A 9,449-nucleotide genomic window follows, 5' to 3' on the forward strand; every position below is an offset into this window, starting at 1 on the left:
ACTTGAGTATGAACTTATACAAAAAGCAGCAAGATATTAAAAAAACAGTTTTATTGATTAAAAAACACATTATATCGGATTCATATCGGTATCGGCCGATATCCAAATTTATGATATCGGTATCGGACATAAAAAAGTGGTATCGTGCCATCTCTAGTACTGATATGTAATTAAAATGGCGTTGAAACCCATCATGTCCAACCCAGCTGTGGCCAGGTTACGAAAATTGAGAGGTGCATGACCGGCCAAAGCATCACCTAAATCTCACAGTCAATGTGACATCATTTTCGATGCGCTGAAGGACGACAGGGGGTATTAGGTGAGCATAAAAGTGACTTGACATGGTTTTTGGGTTACACTTTTTACCATGCTTTTGCTTGCTTTTCACTGTTCTCATGTGCTGTTGTTTTAAGGAAAAAAAAGGTTGAAATTTAGACTTACACTTGCACATGCAGAGTAAAGTTAACTAATGTCTCTGAAAAGTAAAAAAAAAAGTAATATACAACATGAAAATGATAGAGCACGTTACACTATCACAAAAATCAGAATCACATTAGTGAATGTTACATATTAGTGTATTATTGTGATGGACCGAGCAGTGAAGGAACCTTAGGCACAGGTAAAGTCCAAAAAAAGGGATTTTTTATTTAACCCATAAAAACATAATTGGTTAACTCATGCAAAAAGAATCAAAATCTTGGGCTCATAAAAGAGGTCAAAATAACAGAACTCTATTCAAAATTGACAACAATACTGATAACTCAAAAACAAAACAAAAAAACCTGACCTCCTTAACAAGACAAAAGGGAAACTTAAATAGTGGCTGATCAGCCCACAAAAAGGGGGTAAAACACATAGAACCTAACTAAACCTAACATAATGAACTCCAATTCCCCCCCATGGTCCCGAGTTATGGAATGACCCAATTTGCAGTCTTCCTTTAAAGCTCGCTCCGCCCCTTTTCCACCTCTTGGCTCCTCAATCAAGGGACTGGAGCAGCTGCAACAAAGGTAACTCAGAAAACAAAGATTAAATCATACATAACAGTGCAAACTAAAATGTGTGCACTTATTTTAGAATGCAGTGTTATGTGAGTATATGAATTAATTCTAAACCAAACCAGTTATTTATTGTCCTGTAAATTAATTCCTATATTTAAAGAAAGACAAATGTGAATGCAATGTTATGTATAAGCCTCTACACTAACATGGTGGATATTACCACTGTGTGGCTGTAAGTGCAGCCATCGCAATTATCTTTTTTTTTTTTTTTTTTTTTTTTTTGCCTGTCCCGTTTGGCTCTTTTGCCATCAGAATTGTTGTCTAAAGGCAAAGAAAGATGCCCAACGGATTTACTTTACCAAATTGACCATCCCAGCCTTGCCGTAATGGTCCATTTGATTCACCTTTTATTGTTTATTTTATTTTCACTTACTGAATACGGGACAGACTTGACTGGGGGAAAGAAGGGGAGAAAGAAAGAGGGAAAGAGAAACAGCTGAGAAGAGGGACGGGGGAGAAGGGCAAAAGACAAAAACCAACAGAATGAGCAGAAAAAAAAAGAAAAAAAAAATGCATCGCAATTATCTTAATATATTATTATTATATAAAGATGAACATTTTTATCAACACAATGTCAACACACCTGAGGGTTAAACATTACAGGACAGAGATGTTTTGAACTAAAACTATAGTTTCTAAGTTGATATTGATATAGTGGCATGTTAATGTCGTTTTTTTTTGTTGTTTTTTTGTTTTTTTTCAGATTCTTTGATGTGAGCTTCAGAAGTGCAGAGATCCATCATGTGATTGACCATGATGAATCTACAGACAAATCACTGCAGGCCAGGTTTGAAATGTCATTCTGAGTTGAGGCTCTGCCATGTGTCATGTCTCTGATGTTTGATGTAGAATATCTTGAAATGTCAAAAAGGAGAGACAAAGTCATGCCATTTTAAGATGTTCAATCATCGGTTTAGTCATTAGTCTTTAAGAAATCATGAAAAGTGACGCTCTGTGATCGGGTGAAACACTAAGAATAATGCGAAATAGCAAAGATCTGCTGAGTAAGACTATTGTGACTCAACAAAGCACTGCCCGTCACACCAATATGCAAAACATAGAACCAATGCTCACTGACCACTTTGATATGTACACCTTGTCAACTGCTTGTTAGCACAAACTTCTAATCAGCATGGCAGTAACTCAGTGCAGTTAGGCACATAGACATGGTCAACAAAACACACTGTAAAGTTCAACTACAGCATCACAATGGAGAAGAAAGGTGATTTAGGTGATTTTAAATCTGTCATGGTTGTTGGTGTGGGACTGGCTTGTCTGAGTATTTTAGAAACCGCTGGTATACTGGAATTTTCAAACACAGCCATCTGTAGGATTTACTCAGAATGGCCTGAAAAAGAGGAAATCTTGAGTGGGGATTAGTTCTCTGGGTGAAAATGCTTTGTTGATGCCAGAGGTAAGAGTACAATTGCCAGACTGCAACCACAACAATACCCTCTGAAGTCTTAAAGTGGACGCCTCTGGTACTGAAAATGTGTGATGTTTTCCAGGATTTATTTCTCAGTGTTAAACTACTTATAGGGCGTTTTCACACCTATAGTTAATTTACTTTAGTCCGAATCACTTGTACTTTGTCACTTTTTTTGGTTTCTTTTCGCATAGAGAAAATCCAAGTAAACTCCTGAAACAAACCAAAATGCGTCACTACAAACCGCATGAGAACATTTAGTCCACTTATTGACCAGATGTGTCTGGGGGGGGGGGGACAACAAAATTAAATACAGGAACAAAGTGCTGTGTTCTGGACGATGGGAGAACATGGAGATTTTTACGTTATTTTCACAGCTAGTTGCTGGCCCATACAGTAACTAGCTTTCCTAGTCTACAGTACAGTAGACTACGTGGCTATGGGCAGTTTTTTAGCTCAAACCTTCAATGTACACTCGGTAGTTGGTTCAGATCGAGGTCAGATCACATTCACACCATAAACAAACTGCTCTGAAGTTCATTTGGAACCACATTGAGACCAACTCCTCCAAAGGGTCTTGGTGCAGTTGTTTTTGTCCGAACTGTCTTCACATCAATTCGATTTAATTGGACTGAACACAGCAGCTTTGAAAACATTACATGCTTTCAACAGACCAAAGCATTGACAACAACATACAATTATTTAACACCACAACAAAAAAGTTATATTGCTAATTTTTGAACAAAAATAATACCAGAAAGACTTTTAAGATTTTAATATATGGCTCACAGCCTTTCTTTGGCATCATGGTGGTGCAGTGATTAGCACTGTTGTCTTACAGCAAGAAGATCCCGAGTTTGATTCCACCACCTGGCCGGGGCCTTTCCGTGTGGAGTTTGCATGTTCTCCCTGTGTTTGAGTAGGTTCTCATGGGCTTCCTCCCACTGTCCAAAGACATGTAGTTAGTGGGGTTAGGATCATTTGTAATTCAAAAATGCCCATAGGTGTGAATGCGAGTGTGAATGGTTGTTTGTCTCTCTGTGACAGAGCGGCAACCTGTCCAGGGTGTATGGTCCTATGGTAGCTGGGATAAGCTCCAGCTTGGTTATGATTAGGAAAAGACTGGAAACAGGAGAGTTTGTAGGAAAAAATTTGCATTCTCCAACCACCTAAAAAGTGATCGCTGAAGTTGTTGGATATGATTAGATAAAATCATTCACAAAGGCCATGCTACACCCCAAAACCTCCTTGATATGGTACCCCACATTATCTTTTATTTTTCTATTTTAACTTGCTTCTCTCAAGCTTTATGGTTCACACTTTCTATTTTAATTGTACGGTAATTGATTTTTAATCTATCTTTGTGTGAGGCCGAAAGTTTATCAGGGTCAAGAAGCGTTGGCAAATTTGCATCTTTCTAGTCTTTAGGGATGAACATTTGTCTAGCTCACTCCAAAAGAGCCACAGGGGTCAGATTCCATAGCCTCCTGCTAAACAATGAGAAGCCAGTGTTGCCAAAAAGAGAGACCAGACAGGCCTGTCTCTCTAGATCTCTCTTAAATGTCATACTCCTAAGTACATTGGCCAAAGGCTAATGGAGTTACTGGTTTTGTTTGTTTGTGTGTGTATGTGTGTGTGTTTGTGTGCGCGTGTGTTTTGTTTTGCTGTAGTAATAATCAAAAACATTAATAAACTAATTGGAAATTGCAGTAAAAGTTGTCTTTTGCTACTCAAAGCAAAGTAAAATTTTAACATGTATGTTGTGTTAATCAGCTTGAAACAATTCAAGCCCATTTCATTAAAAAGAGTGCAACTGAGGTTTATTACACTGACAGCAATTAATTATTCAAGTGAAATACAGGTAAGATGTTAGAAGTATGGATTAATTAGACGTGTGAGAGCAGGAGAGTACTTTGAGAGGTGGCACAATCAGATCATTAAGATTTTTTCAGGGCACTTGGACATTTGACAAGTGAAAGAGAATGCAACTCATTAACACACGGCCTTCTTTTGGGTGCGATCAGGAGCTGTTCTGACTAGTTTGAGGTTGATTGGCTGCCACTCCAATTTCTGTGCAAGAGGTGCACAGTTATGATTTATGCTGCGGCTCGCTGTATTAGAGGCTGTGCTAGTGTGCCAGTGTTTTCTCAGGTTCTCTCATGTTATGGCGTACATTTGCTCTGAAATATGTTGACGTTATTTTTAGTTTCTCTTGAAAAGATCCAGTGAATCATCCTCCTCTAATTATGGCTGTGAAAAGGAGATCAGATTTTGACTGCGCATCACTTTTCATCACAACAGCCAGCTGGCAATAACAATGAAACAATCTAGAGTCATGGTGGATGTAGCCTGAAGGTTAGAGAAGTACAGCTAAAAGGAAATAGTGGCTTCAGTCCATGTGGGTGGGAACATTTGAGAAAGTGATGTAAAAATGTAACAAAAGACATCAAAAAAGTTTGATGGTGTTACATGCTCTTCCTCTCAATCTAAAGATTTCGGTCTGTTTGGGGGCACCGGGCATTGCATGCATGCACTTAATTTATTTTGGATTCTGTGAGGCAAAAACCCAAAGAAGCAGAATTGTCTAAAACATACTTTTGGAATCATAGCTACGATTACAAGTTAACGCAATACTAATCACAACATCTTGCCTTGAATCATAATGAGATCAGCTGTATTTCAGTGGTATTTCACCTTTCTCCTTATTAATAAAGAATATGAATTAGAGCAACGTTGCCAGGACATCCATACCAAAACAACACAATTACACTTTTCAATCATTTCTGTAGCCTCATAGCCCATTTTCTACCCGTCTTCATTTTCCCACAAATTCTACAGCTAGGACCTCAAGCCCCTCCGGCACTCTTCCATTTACTTTAGTATGAAAATTTGGCATATGTGTTTCCAATAAATCTTCTAGAGAAATTATGCCTTAGCTAGGTGATTCATGAGCACGCTGACAGCTGAAATTGCCGGTGCGAATCTTTGGCACGGGATGAGTCGGCGCTGAGCCGCCCTTTCTGCCTCAAGGATACAAGAGAGGAGGAGCCAGGACAGGAGCTGCAGGTTTAACCCTGTCACCTGTAGTCTCATATCTGACCTACTGCACTGCACAGTGGAAACACAGGGAGGTCACCTGTGTGTGCCCAAATGTGTGCATTTCACCAAGAACGGGAAAAAGGTTTGTGTGACTTGGGTCTTTAAGAGACTGTTTGTGTTAATGTTCAGGAATTCTTTCAAGTCAATTAATGTAATCAGAAGCAGGATTTTGTATCATGTCTACTAAAAACCTATTTGCTAATATAAGTGTATAATTAGCCCTCTGAGTAAGAGACCTTATAGGTTTGGTGAGAAATTCTACTTCTTTGTTCTACCTGTGATGAGTAACTCCACACTGTCTGTTGTTTTTAAATACATTTTTAGTTTATATGTTTATGATAAATGACTTGATACTGATTCTGGAAGGACAAACATGAGTCTGAGATGCGTTTTGAATTCTACTGCAACACCCATACTTTCATTAAAATTTCTCACCAGAAGGCACTGTTTTTATTCCTTCTTTCTCATGTCTGCAGATCATTGGAAGGGGATGTAATGTGACAATAAGTATGAAATGAATAAACAAAGATAAATTGGTAAGAAAAACACCCATAAATATTCTTTATAATCCCACTATATAATAAAAAAATGGGTGTCATTAATTCAAAACAAGTTTGAATATGATAACAAAACTAATTATAATCAGAGTTTTCACTTTATCGCTCCTTTCATTTGTGGTTGGAGCTCTTTCTTTCCTTGGGCAGATGAATGAGCATGTTACAGATGCAGACAAAGAGCATCATGATCAACAGGCCCAAGCCTCTCTTTACTTTCAATAAACTAATTTGAAAATCATAGTCAGATAAACTGTGGCCATTTGGAAGCCATTAGGACAAATAGAACGAGGTGGCTTTACAACCTCATAAGTGTCTCTTTGGTTGCACATTTAATGACCCCTGGTTTGTAAGCCAGTGTTACAGCTGTAATGGGAATGGGTTTTGTGGGAAGAGAGGCTGGCGCTGAATGACACAGCGTGTCAGATGTCAAGCAGAAGGCTGGTCAAACTGTTTGATATGAAGAACAAAATAAAACAAAAAAGTGACACTGCTGGAACCGCTACTCCAGATCCTTTTGGCAAAAATAATTCATAGTGTCTTGTGAAAAATAAGCGAAGGGGAGAGTGAGGTAAGTGAAGACAGAGAGGTCATGACATGTTTTTATAGAGTGGCATAATAACTAACACTTACAGGGAGTTTCGATCAAACTGAGTGAGTAAATCATCATAAATGCTGAACAAAAACATACGAAAAAGAATATAAACTGTAGAGATAATAACAGCTGTTCCTCTAAAGTATTGTGCATTTTGTAAACAAGAAGTCTTCCAACCTAATCGGACATCCAGTATAACAACATGAAAGAACGGTGGTTTAAGTTAATATCGGCTAGCCTTGACATTGTGACTGAAATAATAACAATAAATGGGGGGACGTCATTGAAGGAGCCTTCTTAAAAGAAAGCATGACTGTATTTTACAACATGGTCTTACGCAGGGGAGGTGAGCTCTGTGCTACAGGTTTTTTTTTCCTGTCAGGGAAAAGGCCATTATAATAATTATAGAAAAATGTACAGTTTGCTAGTGACCTTTATTCTTCAAACATGACCCTAAAAACATCACATCAATAACTGACACCTTTTTATTGATTTATTTTTTCACAGCCAATTTTATCTTGTGATGTAACAAAAGAACAGGATTACTGTACCAACACTGGAGCACTCAGCTAAAATGTGAGTTATTCTTCACTACAATACTAGCATTCAACTCTTAAAAGAAAAAAAATGCAAGCTTCGGGGGATTGAAAGAGTTGCATTTGTGACACAGGAACAAAAAGGCTCTCATTGTTAAATCCACCATTTCCCCTTCATATTTTTCCAATTATTGTTTCTTCAGAAGGATTTCAGGCTCATACTAAAAACGTGTTTTCACTCAAATTCCTCTTCTACCTCCCCTGCGCCCACCCCCTTTCTCTACCGCTTAGTATTTTCTATGTTTCTGTGTCTGTTTCTGTCTATGCAACTCTTCCTGTCTATTTTGCTCTCTTTGACCCCCAACGATCTAAATGTACTCACAACAGCATTAAGGACTTCAATCCCCCCAGGAGTTCCTGTGGTCCACGTTCCCAGAGAGTAACAGAGACTTTAAGGGGACATGCCGGAACAAATGACAGACAGTCTCTGCAGGCAAGCCACCAGATACACAGATGGGCATAGATCAAGGAATTGAAATTATGGAGATCTTCAGTACCACCATCACAGTGCAGCAATGTGGCTTTTGGATGTTTTGCCACCATGACTGTTGCTGCCCACAAACTGCATGGATTTCTGTATGCCTGCCATGGGAATGCATGGTTTTACTGAAACTGATCACATTGTTGCAATTGGTTGGCAGAGAAGGATGGACTATAGTGTTAATGTGTTTAATGTGCAAATCGATGCCTTTTTCCACTCGTAAGAATAAAGATGAAATTCAATCACGTGTGCCTCAGTGGGAAGATGTTTTTATTAAAAATGAATCACTGTGTTGAGTTCTGATTGTTTCCATATTTCACATTGTCCATAAATCTTGAGCAGGCACATGTATAAACTCTGACTTTTATAGACAGAGAAACTGACTTATTCACCCTCTGTAAAAAAAGCATCTGCCACGCATTGGCAGTCAATCTAGATGACACATAATTGGTGCCAAGATTTTAAGTCATGTGAACTCATTTAATCTCTTTATTTGTCATAGATTCTGACTGCAAAATTGCATAATCAAAACTTTTAAAATAGCATAGAATAAAGAGAAAACCACTATAAATGCATACACACTTAGCACAGTGTGTGTTCCTTCAATCCGCAGGAAGCTTAGGGGCAGCAAGGCCACACTGAGAGACAAGTACAGGCAGTTACAGCCACCACAGAGCTGTCAAAAAGCTGGGACTCTTGTCTAACATTTAACCATCAGCGCTCTCTTAACAAGATAAATGGGGTGACAGCTAAAAAGAATCAAGGGTGGTGAATATTGAGACATAGTTCTTTGGTTCTGTCTCCCAGGAGATAAATGAACACACTGCACATAAGAGGAGAACCAGGCTTTTCATTTGACATTTATTTCCCTGTTTGGGGGGGGGGGGGAACAAAGTCCCTGAGTGCGAGTTGGGACTGAGATTTGACAGAACTGAAAGTGTTACATAGGCAACAACATGACAACCAAGAAACACATATTTAACTCTAATTTAACTGATTTACTAAAAATTTCCCAAGAGAAACAGCTTTAGGACAATTTCTTGAAGTTGCTTTTTTTGTATCAAGTTCCTCCTGTGAAATTTCCCCTATCTATCTATCTATCTATCTATCTATCTATCTATCTATCCATCCATCCATCCATCTCACTGCAAACAATACCCTGTGCAATAGCAAATACATTAAAAAGTGATGAACAAACAAATTTCCATAGGATTACATGAAAATGTAACATCCCCAAATGGATCAACAACAAGCTAATTGCACATGAGCAGTGTAGTACTGTAGTTAGGAAAATGCAAATAAACTATGGAGGAAAGCAAAAATACACTCTCCTAAACATTTTTGTTTAAATGCATTAATAAAATACAAAATATATATGAGAAAATAACACAATGAAATTCATAATATTACTACAGCTTTATTTTGTCTTTTTTCTTCCTTCAGTTGGGGTCGACAGGGAAGGTCCATGCTGGAACTTGACTCTAGGGTCAGATCCACACCACCCTTACCTTAGGCCATAAACACGACCTGTGACACCAGAGCTCTTCATCTGGACTGAACTGGCTGTCATATTAGTTAATTAGATATCGCCTACCTGGTCACAGTACACTTTTAAATCTCCCCAGTGATCACTTCAG

General features: G+C 38.4%; 1 long non-coding RNA gene across 1 annotated transcript; it reads left to right on the forward strand.

Annotated features, from left to right (window-relative positions):
- The first annotated feature begins 696 nt into the window (after positions 1-696).
- On the forward strand, positions 697-8,161 carry LOC120714394. The gene is made up of 5 exons (XR_005691407.1): positions 697-1,010; positions 1,765-1,848; positions 6,063-6,122; positions 7,243-7,311; positions 7,659-8,161. It is a non-coding gene; the product is annotated as an uncharacterized LOC120714394 (long non-coding RNA).
- The last annotated feature ends 1,288 nt before the right edge of the window (positions 8,162-9,449 follow it).

The sequence above is a fragment of the Simochromis diagramma genome, unplaced genomic scaffold, assembly GCF_900408965.1.
Source record: "Simochromis diagramma unplaced genomic scaffold, fSimDia1.1 OVJJ01000320.1, whole genome shotgun sequence".
Taxonomy (NCBI): domain Eukaryota; kingdom Metazoa; phylum Chordata; class Actinopteri; order Cichliformes; family Cichlidae; genus Simochromis; species Simochromis diagramma.